The 14,216-nt window shown below is 45.5% G+C and overlaps 2 long non-coding RNA genes across 2 annotated transcripts; both read left to right on the forward strand.

Moving 5' to 3' along the window:
* Positions 1-3,223: 3,223 nt before the first annotated feature.
* Positions 3,224-4,836, forward strand: LOC118930590 (uncharacterized). The gene is made up of 2 exons (XR_005032125.2): positions 3,224-3,622; positions 4,312-4,836. It is a non-coding gene; the product is annotated as an uncharacterized LOC118930590 (long non-coding RNA).
* Positions 4,837-10,290: 5,454 nt separating this feature from the next.
* Positions 10,291-12,549, forward strand: LOC118930589 (uncharacterized). The gene is made up of 2 exons (XR_008994943.1): positions 10,291-11,339; positions 12,029-12,549. It is a non-coding gene; the product is annotated as an uncharacterized LOC118930589 (long non-coding RNA).
* Positions 12,550-14,216: the final 1,667 nt, after the last annotated feature.

Below are 14,216 nucleotides of genomic sequence, written 5' to 3' on the forward strand. Positions count from 1 at the left end.
TTGTTCAGTTCATCTGGATTTATTTTTGATGGTTATATAAACAGTATCTTGAATTTTTATTTCATAATTGTCTGTTGCTACATATGACCTCTTTTACCTTTTCCATCGCTATGATCCTGCTTCAAACCACTTGAATATCTGAATTATGGCCATAACCTCCTTATTAACTTCCTGCTTACATCTTTGCTCCCAATACACAATGTTCCACAACACAGTCAGAGTTCATCTCCGAAAGGTTAGCGTTGCTTCTCTGGTTAAACCCTGTCATCTGAACCAGGATAAGACCCCAAGTTCCTACTGTGGTCTACAGAGCTGAATATGAACTGAAACACACTTCTGAAAACCTACCTCACTTATTTTCATTCTCATCCCCTCTCTCAGAAAAGCTTAGAAAGGCTGGAAGTTGGGTGACTGACTGGTGGGGTGGGGGGCAAAATTGTGTTTCTCTGAAATTTGTGGGCCATCTAAATATCATACAATACATATACCATGACCTGCCTACTAAAAAATCAGTGAAATACATCAGCATGGTTACGAAAGTAACAAGATACTGCACTAAATGGTCAGCATGCCGGCTGTTTTCTTTGACACTTGTTCACCCCCTGCGTGTCCTGTATCCCTGCTCGTTGGCCTGCATTGGTACAGAAGAGGAACCAAAACTTGGGGAGAGTTCTGAAGTATGATACTCAACAATGAACACACATTTCTTCTGAAATAAAGGCACAACATCTGTTATTGTTTGCTTTTTGAGGATCAAATCGATGATTTTACCTGCTCTTTTGTTTCCATTTCCTTCTTTCATTTCTTCATTCTTTCCTCTCACATGTTCACCTTATTTACCACCTGAATTTCCCCCTTTCTTCTTGCCTTTGGAAGACATATTTCCAGCATATATTGGCCACGCACCAAACTTGGGAGTAAGGAGAAAAGATGACATGTCATTTTGCTTGTCCTCTAGAACCTCAGAATCAGATGTGAAATACTTGTTATTTTATATACACTCCATGTTAACATTAATTTTGATGAATAATAGCAAGGAATGTTCAGTCTACTTGGGAAAGGGGGCTGGAGTCAGGAGATGCTTCAAATCAGCAAAGATGAGTGAACTCATTGCAAGAAGCATCTGCCGACGACTCCCCCAGGGAGACAGGAGGGCTGAGAGGCAGTAATCCAGGCCCGTGGAGCAACCTCAGGAAGCACACAGACACTGCCGGTAACCGGAACCTTGGAAGACTGCTTGTCATTCGGGAGGTATGCAGTAGATGGTGTAAGGGATGCTGTTACACGAGGTTGCGTTGGAGGAAGTCAGTGGGCTCTGGTTGTAGAGCTCTTTGTGGTTATCTACTCTAATAACCACCATTGTTCTGTTATTTGAAGTAAGATTATATCTCTATAAAGCTAAAAAATGTAAGCTTTTAAATAACAGGGCAAGGTAGCATCTCCTGCACCCCAGACATCCTCTTCCCTTTACCCAGAGGTACCTGCAGTTGATACCCAAAGAAACCACTGCTAACATGAACAGACATCATTATAGGCACATTTGTATGCATACTAAGTAGAAGAAGACATGGAGCATGGAGGTGTTGCGGTTGGTATTTTTAAGAAATAGTGAGTCCAACTGAAGAGAAGGAGAAGAACTCGTAATGATAGTGAAGGACTGCGAGACCACAGGTGAAAGCATTTCAGAGCTAAGACTCCTACAACTGTGTGAGAAAGCAGATATTAGGAACTGAAAACAGGTGGACTCAACATTTTCTTGACTCTGTGTTTTAATTTGGAATAGTCTTATTTATTCCTAAAATGAATGCTGAGTAAATTTGCATCTTCCCAACTCCTTTTTCACTTCCCAATGTTCGCTTGTTACATCTGTGAATATTGACAAGGTGAGGCCTCGGTGACATGCCATCTGGAGGCCTGTGGCTCTCATTCCACACGAGCTCTCATGCCCACCACTACGGCAGCTGCAGATCCCATAAATTCACACGGGTCCCTTTTCTCCACCATCTCCCCAACTTTTGCCACTTTTTTTTCTTTCTGGATGACAGCCATCCTATCAAGTGTGAAGTGACATTTCCCTGTGGTTTCGGTTTGTATTTCCCTGCTGATTAGTGACGTTGAGCTTGTTTTCAAACACCTGTTGGTCATTTATAGGGTTTCTTAGAGAAATGCCTATTCATGTATTTTGCCAATTTTAATGTAAACATACTTTTGTGTGTGAGTGTTTGAGTTGTATGAGTTCCTTACACATTTTGTGAATTATCCATTTATCAGATACATGGAGACCTCATATTTCATGAAGTCCTACTATGTATTGTGCCTCATCTCACACAAGGCATTTTGATGACTCTGTGAAGCAAACTTTTGAGGCAGTTATAGTTATTATCTCTAAGTTCCAGTGGCGTAAACTGATGTTCAGGTGGCCAGGAAATATTTTCTGCCACACAATAGTGGTGCCAATAAATGTATGTGTAACAAATGCACTCACGTTTTCTCTTGTTGAGTAATACAACCTGATGTGTTACAGTGATTCAACAAATCATGCTAAGAAGTTATCAAGGGTTCTGTGTCAGCCAATTTTATTTATTTAGGTAAAAATAACAATGAGTTGAATACTGGGAAAGATAGCTCATAGAGCCCCATTCCCTGAGTGCACTACCAAAGTCTGAAAAGCCCATAAATGCCATTTTGAAACAGAGGGCCTGGTAAGGAGTCAACTGAATTAACATTTGTAGGAGAGAGTAGCAGGTGACACATGGGGAGGGTGAGTGGGAACCCACCCGGTAGGTACAGGCAGACACTGAATCCTTTTGGAAAAAACTGAGGGCAGATGCATTTGCTAGTAGACCCCAAGTTCCTCACGCTCATGACGGCCACAGGGGCCAGGTCGGTGTGTCAACCCACAAATGTGAGCTCTCGGGAGGCGCCCCAGTCGGTGACTCTTAGGGCCTGGAAACTGAGCAGTCAGGCTGTCCTGTTCAAGCCCCCTGATGGCTCCATGGAAACACACCCAGCAAGCTCCTAGGACACCAACACAAGACCTTGAGGCTCTGTTCCCCTCAACTAATTGTCCAGATAAGCGAGAACTAGTTGGGGGAGTAAAAGGAAAAGTTCATTTAACAAAAATTGTAGATTCAGTTAAGATATGGTCAGGCCCCAGGTTAGCGCACCCTGGTCTCTGCCCTCAGAGGGAGAGAAGCGCGATGCTGGGCACAGACTCCGACCGGGGCGGTGAGCGTACACACGGGACGCCCGGGAACCTGGGGTGGGGAAGCACCGCCTCTGGCTGTGGAAGGGCCCCGCGGCTGTCACTGAGTCTCTCACACCCCCTCCCTGTCCCGTGGCACCGTCATGGGAGTGTGACACGGGGTCCCGGTGAGTCACAGACGCTTCCGCGTGAGGGCTGAGGAAGAGCGGAGACCAGGAAGTTCCGTGATGCCGGCATGAGTGTGGCAAGTCATTCCTGAGGTTGCACACAGGAGGCATTAGGGTTGGGAAACAAGTGCATCGCCCTGGTCCTGGGCCGTCCCCTGCCTGGAGCCGCCTGCTCCTTATAAAAGGGCCTCCTCAGCACACGGAGGCTATCCTGCCGACACTCAGCCCTAGACCTTCTGCGGAGCGTCAGGTGAGTACTTACCTCAGAGGCCTTGCTTGGCACCTGGGTGCTGTTAGGGTGTAGCCTGGGGCAGAAGATGCACCCGGATATTTGTTGAATCTGGGTAACGCTCATGTACTGGGAGAGGGAGGGAATGAGGACTTGGGGATCAATTTTAGCAGGTTTCAGCAGGTGAGCCCGAAGGGGAGGGGAGATGAGATGAGAGGTACACCCTTAAAGGGAAGGCGAGTGAGAGGAGAGGCTGCCCTGTGCTGCCCACCCTGCTTGCAGTCGCCTCCCTGCAGAGCTGAGGCCCCCTGGGTGCGGGCGGCAGCCGTGGCAGCCCCTCGGGAGCCGCAGTGCCACAGCCGGGGCCGGGAGGCCCGCGCCTGGCCCTTCATGCAGCTGTGGTAGGATGGGCGCTGGGATTGGCCGCTGGTTGAAGACCTGGGTTCCTCTTGTGCAGATAAGCTTTGTATTCACACAACACCTGCAAAGGCAACTTTGTCTTGAGGCAGTGATGGAAGGAGAGAGCAACCAGACAGGGCAGGAGAGCGGAGAGTAGGAGGTGCTCGGAGGGGAGGGTGAAGAAGCTGCGAGAAGCCCCGGGCGCCCGACTGGGACCAGGGTCCTTGGGCTCCACAGGGTTGCTGGCCCCCTGATGGCTGTGGCGACAGGCCTGTGTCTGTGAGGAGCCCCGGGGTCTGTTTGTCTTCCAGATTCCTCGGACCCAGGAAAGATGTCTTACCAGCAGCAGCAGTGCAAGCAGCCCTGCCAGCCTCCCCCCGTGTTCATACCTAAGTGCCCGGAGCCTTGCCCTCCACCTAAGTGCCCGGAGCCTTGCCCAGCCCCAAAGTGCCCGCAGCCGTGTCCTCCCCCTCCGTGCCAGCAGAAGTGCCCCCCCTGCCAGCAGAAGTGTCCTCCCAAGTGCAAGTAACAGCGCCCGCACCGCCAAGGGTCATGAAACGGAAAGACCCAGGCTCGTCTCAGTCCCAGGACCCCATCACCCTCCTTTCTGCCGTGGTGACGCATGCGTCTTCTCTCAGCTCCCACCTGAGCTGACAGCTCACAGAGAAAAGGCCTGGTGCCTGAGCTGATGCCATGCGGCTGGAGGACGCACAGCGACATCATTGCCTCATCTCGCTCTGCCATCTTCGTGTGTCACTGGGTGGCGATCTCTGTTCTGTGAGCCTTTGAGCGGCTATTCTTTTGCTTCTCTAATAAAGCAAATGTTTCATGCATGAGTCACATTACTTTTGTTTACATTGTCTGTTTTTAATCTCTTTGGTTAAGTACATTTAATGAGCAATACTTTTCTGTTGAATATTTGAAGTCAGGTTTCTTCATTACAAAATTCAGTTTGGGGATATGAAGTGTGTCTTTTGGATTTGGTATAAAAAAGCGTATATTATTGGTTTTAGAGACATTTCTACATCTTTCTGTCTTGTATGGCCTTGAAAAGAATTCCTTAACTTCTCTCAGCTTTAATATCCTGATCTGTAAAAAGTAGAAAAGCATGTGTTTAGCTAAGCGTACTCATAGACATGAATTCACTCATGAATGTCTACCTATTATGTATCGTGTGCCAGGCAGTGTTCTCTATCCTAGGTTGTAGTAATGCTGACCAAAGTCTTTGTCCCTCTACAGACACACAGGGGAAGGGAATGTGCGGCATTCATATGCTAGAGAGCATTATTTGGAAAGAGTCTTTCAAGGTGGCTTTTGGGCAGAGAGCTGAAGGAATAGAAGAGTGAGCCCTGAGTTTAACTAGGGTGGATCATCCAATGAGAGGACATGGCAGGCGATAAGGCAGAGCAAGGAAACAGCAGAGGGCATGCTGGTCAAGGGCACACTGTTCCCAATGAGGTCAGAGAGGTTGGGTTGGGAACATGTGGTCACCATCTGATATCTGTTGAAAGTTTGAGAGCCATACGAGCTGGGGTACAATGGCCTAAGAATTTATATTTTTGTGATGCTCAATTATTACATATAATTTCCTTTGCATAGCATTTCTACTAAACGGACACACTGTACTTCAAATTAATTTCAGAAAAGTTTAGAGGACCTGAGGAATAAAAAGCAACTTTTGTGAAATGAAATATTATTGAGGGAGTGACTACACAAAAAGTAGGTCTATTAGTTTTCCTCTTATAGCGAAAAGTGCACCATTAATTCTTGTGCCACATAGGTCACAAAATGCCAAGGGAATTTGGTCTTGCTGTGCTCTGAACCCTAAGATATGAGTGTTGGGGGTTGACCTTGCTATACTGACAGGGACTCTGTGCTTTCATTCCTGTTAATGATTTATTTTGTCTGCTTTTTCTTTAACAATAACAAAAAGTAAAAGGTCTTCTCTCTTTTTTGGGGGAACATAATTAACACATTCAGAACGTTCATAATCTTCAGCTGTACAGGGTGAATGGTTAGAAATTAAGCAGTACATATCCAACCCTGAAGTCAAGATAAAGAACATCACCAACCCTTCAAAAGTCCCTTCATGTTTTCTTATTAAATCAGATCTCATTCTAAGGCAGTACAGTACAGAGAAGACAAGTAATGACTCCATAGCATCTTACTATGCTGATGGACAGTGACTGCAATGGGGTCAGGGGACTTGGTAATATGGATGAGTGTTGAAAGTGTGGTGTTGCTCATGTGTAACCTTCATAAGACTGTATGTCAGTGATAGTTTATATTAAAAAATTAACTAAAAATAGAAAAATCAAGATAAAGAATTTCTAAATAAATAAATACATTCCATCCCATTCTTTCACCAGCACAAGTGACCTCTATCCTGACCTTAAAATAATATGTTTGTTGACTTTCTTTCGTATATTTTTACCACCGTCGTAGAGTCATCTCAAAAAACTGTATACTTTACTTTCCACTTTTTGAACATCATATAAATGGAACCATATGGCATGCCATCATTTTTGTCTCTCTTCTTTCAATTGACATTATTCACGATAGTGTTTTTGTGCATCATTGTATGAATATAGAACATTTTGTTTATTGGAATGTTGGTGGGCATGTGAGCTGTGTCCTATGTGGAGCTGTCTGAGCTGTGCCTCGGTGACACAGTTTCTTCAGGCTTGCTGGTGCACGTGTTCAGAGATTTCTCTAGGTCGTATTCACAGGAGATACACATCTTCAACTTGACAGGTAATGCCAAACTGCTTGCAAAATACTTGCAGGAACTTAAAATCCTGCCAGTGATGTAGTGCATTTTCTAATTTACTCTATCCCTTTAAGCTGATTGATCACTGCCACACTTCTGACAGTTTTACCCATCTAGTGTATGTGTGTGTGTGAGTGTGTGTGCGATGATCTTTCATTGCACTTTGAATATGCCCTTTATTAGCTACTAAGGGGTTTCAGATATTTTAAAAATTCTGTTATTGACTGCTGAGTACATGCTCTTTTGTGAAGTGCCTGTTGTCCATTTTTCTGCTTAGGTGTTTGTCTTTTTCTGACTGATTATGAAATCTTTATGTATTTTGCATAGTGATATTTAACAGCAATTTGCCCAACCCATGGTACTAAGGTTTGTGTCTGGTGTTTTTTTTCCAGAAATTGGAGCCTTATATCTTCCATTTAAGTCTGTGATACATTTTGAATTCCCATTGTGTATGGTGGGAGGTAATGGCCAAAGTTTGTTATTTTCTGAATCAATACCTAATTGTTTGACATTTGTTGGCAAGATCACATGTTTGCCCATTGAATTGCCTTAGCACCTGTGTTGAAAATCAATTACCGTATATGTATGGTTGTATTTCTCAACTTTCTATTCTATTGCTTGCTCTGTCTACTCTTATGCCTAGAGCATACTGTCTTCATTAGTGTGGTTCTATAAAAAAGTCTTAAAATTAGTCCTCCAACGCTGGTTTCATCAAAGTCATTTTGTTGTTCACAATACTCTTCATCCCACATGTATTTTATAATTGAGTTGTTGTCAATTTCCCCTAAAAACTCACTGGCAGTTTGTCTGGAATCCCATTGAATTTTGGAACTACCAGGGAAGAACTGATAACTTAGAATAGTCAGTCTTTTGATCCACGCAAAGGATCAGACACACGCTCTCAGAACAAAGTGCGTAGTGTTCAGTGCAAAGATCATGCACATCATTTGTTCAGTTCATCTGGATTTATTTTTGATGGTTATATAAACAGTATCTTGAATTTTTATTTCATAATTGTCTGTTGCTACATATGACCTCTTTTACCTTTTCCATAGCTATGATCCTGCTTCAAACCACTTGAATATCTGAATTATGGCCATAACCTCCTTATTAACTTCCTGCTTACATCTTTGCTCCCAATACACAATGTTCCACAACACAGTCAGAGTTCATCTCCGAAAGGTTAGCGTTGCTTCTCTGGTTAAACCCTGTCATCTGAACCAGGATAAGACCCCAAGTTCCTACTGTGGTCTACAGAGCTGAATATGAACTGAAACACACTTCTGAAAACCTGCCTCACTTATTTTCATTCTCATCCCCTCTCTCAGAAAAGCTTAGAAAGGCTGGAAGTTGGGTGACTGACTGGTGTGGTGGGGGGCAAAATTGTGTTTCTCTGAAATTTGTGGGCCATCTAAATATCATACAATACATATATCATGACCTGCCTACTAAAAAATCAGTGAAATACATCAGCATGGTTATGAAAGTAACAAGATACTGCCCTAAATGATCAGCATGCCGGCTGTTTTCTTTGACACTTGTTCACCCCCTGCGTGTCCTGTATCCCTGCTCGTTGGCCTGCATTGGTACAGAAGAGGAACCAAAACTTGGGGAGAGTTCTGAAGTATGATACTCAACAATGAACACACATTTCTTCTGAAATAAAGGCACAACATCTGTTATTGTTTGCTTTTTGAGGATCAAATCGATGATTTTACCTGCTCTTTTGTTTCCATTTCCTTCTTTCATTTCTTCATTCTTTCCTCTCACATGTTCACCTTATTTACCACCTGAATTTCCCCCTTTCTTCTTGCCCTCGGAAGACATATTTCCAGCATATATTGGCCATGTACCAAACCTGGGAGTAAGGAAAAAAGATGACATGTCATTTTGCTTGTCCTCTAGAACCTCAGAATCAGATGTGAAATACTTGTTATTTTATATACACTCCATGTTAACATTAATTTTGATGAACAATAGCAAGGAATGTTCAATCTACTTGAGAAAGGGAGTTGGAGTCAGGAGATGCTTCAAATAAGCAAAGATGAGTGAACTCATTGCAGAAGCATCTGCCGACGACTCCCCCAGGGAGACAGGAGGGCTGAGAGGGAGTAATCCAGGCCCGTGGAGCAACCTCAGGAAGCACACAGACACTGCCGGTAACCAGAACCTTGGAAGGCTGCTTGTCATTCGGGAGGTATGCAGTAGATGGTGTAAGGGATGCTGTTACACGAGGTTGCGTTGGAGGAAGTCAGTGGGCTCTGGTTGTAGAGCTCTTTGTGGTTATCTACTCTAATAACCACCATTGTTCTGTTATTTGAAGTAAGATTTTACCTCTATAAAGCTAAAAAACGTAAGCTTTTAAATAACAGGACAAGGTAGCATCTCCTGCACCCCAGACATCCTCTTTCCTTTACCCAGAGGTACCTGCAGTAGATACCCAAAGAAACCACTGTTAACATGAACAGACATCATTATAGACACATTTGTATGCATACTAAGTAGAAGAAGACATGGGACATGAACGTGTTTCGGTTGGTATTTTTAAGGCATAGTGAGTCCAACTGAAGAGAAGGAGAAGAACTCGTAATGATAGTGAAGGACTGCGAGACCACAGGTGAAAGCATTTCAGAGCTAAGACTCCTACAACTGTGTGAGAAAGCAGATATTAGGAACTGAAAACAGGTGGACTCAACAGTTTCTTGACTCTGTGTTTTAATTTGGAATAGTCTTATTTATTCCTAAAATGAATGCTGAGTAAATTTGCATCTTCCCAACTCCTGTTTCACTTCCCAATGTTCGCTTGTTACATCTGTGAATATTGACAAGTTGAGGCCTCGGTGACATGGAATCTAGAGGCCTGTGGCTCTCATTCCACACGAGCTCTCATGCCCACCACTACGGCAGCTGCAGATCCCATAAATTCACACGGGTCCCTTTTCTCCACCATTTCCCCAACTTTTGCCATTATTTTTCTCTTTCTGGATGACAGCCATCCTATCAAGTGTGAAGTGACATTTCCCTGTGGTTTCGGTTTGTATTTCCCTGCTGATTAGTGACGTTGAGCTTGTTTTCAAACACCTGTTGGTCATTTATAGGGTTTCCTAGAGAAATGTCTATTCATGTATTTTGCCAATTTTAATGTAAACATACTTTTGTGTGTGAGTGTTTGAGTTGTAAGAGTTCCTTACACATTTTGTGAATTATCCATTTATCAGATACATGGAGACCTCATATTTCATGAAGTCCTACTATGTATTGTGCCTCATCTCACACAAGGCATTTTGATGACTCTGTGAAGCAAACTTTTGAGGCAGTTATAGTTATTATCTCTAAGTTCCAGTGGCGTAAACTGATGTTCAGGTGGCCAGGAAATATTTTCTGCCACACAATAGTGGTGCCAATAAATGTATGTGTAACAAATGCACTCACGTTTTCTCTTGTTGAGTAATACAACCTGATGTGTTACAGTGATTCAACAAATCATGCTAAGAAGTTATCAAGGGTTCTGTGTCAGCCAATTTTATTTATTTAGGTAAAAATAACAATGAGTTGAATACTGGGAAAGATAGCTCATAGAGCCCCATTCCCTGAGTGCACTACCAAAGTCTGAAAAGCCCATAAATGCCATTTTGAAACAGAGGGCCTGGTAAGGAGTCAACTGAATTAACATTTGTAGGAGAGAGTAGCAGGTGACACATGGGGAGGGTGAGTGGGAACCCACCCGGTAGGTACAGGCAGACACTGAATCCTTTTGGAGAAAACTGAGGGCAGATGCATTTGCTAGTAGACCCCAAGTTCCTCACGCTCATGACGGCCACAGGGGCCAGGCCGGTGTGTCAACCCACAAATGTGAGCTCTCGGGAGGCGCCCCAGTCGGTGACTCTTAGGGCCTGGAAACTGAGCAGTCAGGCTGTCCTGTTCAAGCCCCCTGATGGCTCCATGGAAACACACCCAGCGAGCTCCTAGGACACCAACACAAGACCTTGAGGCTCTGTTCCCCTCAACTAATTGTCCAGATAAGCCAGAACTAGTTGGGGGAGTAAAAGGAAAAGTTCATTTAACAAAAATTGTAGATTCAGTTAAGATATGGTCAGGCCCCAGGTTAGCGCACCCTGGTCTCTGCCCTCAGAGGGAGAGAAGCGCGATGCTGGGCACAGACTCCGACCGGGGCGGTGAGCGTACACACGGGACGCCCGGGAACCTGGGGTGGGGAAGCACCGCCTCTGGCTGTGGAAGGGCCCCGCGGCTGTCACTGAGTCTCTCACACCCCCTCCCTGTCCCGTGGCACCGTCATGGGAGTGTGACACGGGGTCCCGGTGAGTCACAGACGCTTCCGCGTGAGGGCTGAGGAAGAGCGGAGACCAGGAAGTTCCGTGATGCCGGCATGAGTGTGGCAAGTCATTCCTGAGGTTGCACACAGGAGGCATTAGGGTTGGGAAACAAGTGCATCGCCCTGGTCCTGGGCCGTCCCCTGCCTGGAGCCGCCTGCTCCTTATAAAAGGGCCTCCTCAGCACACGGAGGCTATCCTGCCGACACTCAGCCCTAGACCTTCTGCGGAGCGTCAGGTGAGTACTTACCTCAGAGGCCTTGCTTGGCACCTGGGTGCTGTTAGGGTGTAGCCTGGGGCAGAAGATGCACCCGGATATTTGTTGAATCTGGGTAACGCTCATGTATGGGGAGAGGGAGGGATTGAGGACTTGGGGATCAATTTTAGCAGGTTTCAGCAGGTGAGCCCGAAGGGGAGGGGAGATGAGATGAGAGGTACACCCTTAAAGGGAAGGCGAGTGAGAGGAGAGGCTGCCCTGTGCTGCCCACCCTGCTTGCAGTCGCCTCCCTGCAGAGCTGAGGCCCCCTGGGTGCGGGCGGCAGCCGTGGCAGCCCCTCGGGAGCCGCAGTGCCACAGCCGGGGCCGGGAGGCCCGCGCCTGGCCCTTCATGCAGCTGTGGTAGGATGGGCGCTGGGATTGGCCGCTGGTTGAAGACCTGGGTTCCTCTTGTGCAGATAAGCTTTGTATTCACACAACACCTGCAAAGGCAACTTTGTCTTGAGGCAGTGATGGAAGGAGAGAGCAACCAGACAGGGCAGGAGAGCGGAGAGTAGGAGGTGCTCGGAGGGGAGGGTGAAGAAGCTGCGAGAAGCCCCGGGCGCCCGACTGGGACCAGGGTCCTTGGGCTCCACAGGGTTGCTGGCCCCCTGATGGCTGTGGCGACAGGCCTGTGTCTGTGAGGAGCCCCGGGGTCTGTTTGTCTTCCAGATTCCTCGGACCCAGGAAAGATGTCTTACCAGCAGCAGCAGTGCAAGCAGCCCTGCCAGCCTCCCCCCGTGTTCATACCTAAGTGCCCGGAGCCTTGCCCTCCACCTAAGTGCCCGGAGCCTTGCCCAGCCCCAAAGTGCCCGCAGCCGTGTCCTCCCCCTCCGTGCCAGCAGAAGTGCCCCCCCTGCCAGCAGAAGTGTCCTCCCAAGTGCAAGTAACAGCGCCCGCACCGCCCAGGGTCATGAAACGGAAGGACCCAGGCTCGTCTCAGTCCCAGGACCCCATCACCCTCCTTTCTGCCGTGGTGACGCATGCGTCTTCTCTCAGCTCCCACCTGAGCTGACAGCTCACAGAGAAAAGGCCTGGTGCCTGAGCTGATGCCATGCGGCTGGAGGACGCACAGCGACATCATTGCCTAATCTCGCTCTGCCACCTCTCTCTGGTCTGGGTGTGGTCTCCATCCTGGGAGGATGTTGGCGTGTCTATTGTTTTCCTTCTCCAATAAAGCACGTGTTTCATGGCAGAGCCCTCATTAGTCTTGTTTGTGTTTTGTGTTTTTCATCTCCTGGGACACACACTGGATGAGTGCTCCTTTCCTTTTCACTGAATTATTACAGGCAGGATTTTCCGCTGCTGAATTCATTTCAGCCTGATGTGTCTCTTTGGGGTTGGTGCATCAAATAATTGTCTTTATTGGTTGTAAACTCATTTCTTTGTCTTTCTAGCTTGTATGTCCCTGTGGAGAATTCCTTAAATTCTCTCAGCTTCAGTTTCCTCATCTTTATAAAGTAGGACAGGATGCGTTCAGCTCAGTGTATTCATGAAGGTCAATTCATTTTTTCACAAATATCTCCTAATCATCTGTTATGTGCCTGACTGTTCAATGTGTTACGGATCTGATAATGGTGCCCAAAGTCTTGCTTGAGGGGATTTTATACAGATGCAGGACAAGTGAGAGTGATGCATGGGGTACGTTAGACTATATTGTTTGGAAAGGCTTTTGCAAGGTGGCCTTTTCGCCAGTGACCTGAATGAGGAGAAGAGTGAGCCATGAGTTTATCTGGGGTGGAACATCCAGTGAGGGGACGTGGCAGGTACTCAGGCAGAGCAAGGTCACAGCAGAGGGGATGGTGGTGAAGCGGACACTGTCTCCAAGCGCTGTCAGAGTGCTTGGGTCTGGAGGGCATAGTAACAGTCTGAATTCAGTCAAATTTTAATGGCCATATGATGCTGATGGGTGAAGGCCTAAAAACGTCTATTTTTGCGGTTCTCAATTATGACATAAAATTTCTTCTGGGTAGCACTTTGACTAAAAGTAAGTACAGTCTTACGAAGATACTTTCAAGAAAAGCTAAAAGAACTGAGGAATAAAATGAAACTCTTTGCAAAATGAAAGCTTACCTTGAGGGGATGACTGCATAAAAAGTAGTTCTTTGAATTTTCCAACTTAAAGGGAAAACTACTCCATTAATTCTCATCAAAGCATACATCACAAAATGCACATGGAATTTTGTTCTGCCATACTCCAAACCCTAAGAAAAGAATGTTGGAGAATTGACTTTAGGCTCCTGAAAGGGATCTGGTCTAATACCACTGTTGATCATTCTTTTCTTATTTTGTCTTTGAAGACCTAAAAGCCCCTCTTTTTTATGTTGGAACATAATCAACATATTCAGAAATTTTATAAACTTCAGCTGTATAGGGTGAACAGTTATAAAGCGAGCACTCATCTAATCAGTCCTCCAGTCAAGGAAAAGAAAATCACCAGCCCTTCAAAATTTCTAGGTTTCCTGATTAAATTACATCCCATTTCTTCCTCACCCCAGGTAACCTCAATCCTGACTCTTCAAATAATCATTTTTCGTTTTTCTTTATATATACTTTCACCACCATCATATAGGCATGTCTAAAAATTTATAATTATTTTTTCCACTTTGGGAACATCACATCAGTGGAAATATATTACATGCCTTCATTTTTGTCTCTCTTCTTTCAATAGGTATTATGTAGAGTTAGTTTATTCACCGTCACATTTGAGTACATTATTGTATGAATACACAACACTTGGTTTCTTTCTTTGTTCTACTCTGGGTGAGCATTCGAGTTGTTTGCTATGTGGAGCCATTCTGAGCAGGGCCATGATGGCCTTTCCTTCCTGCACATTTCTTTGGTATATCCTCAGGAATTT

This window comes from Manis pentadactyla, chromosome 19 (assembly GCF_030020395.1).
Source record: "Manis pentadactyla isolate mManPen7 chromosome 19, mManPen7.hap1, whole genome shotgun sequence".
NCBI classification, from domain to species: domain Eukaryota; kingdom Metazoa; phylum Chordata; class Mammalia; order Pholidota; family Manidae; genus Manis; species Manis pentadactyla.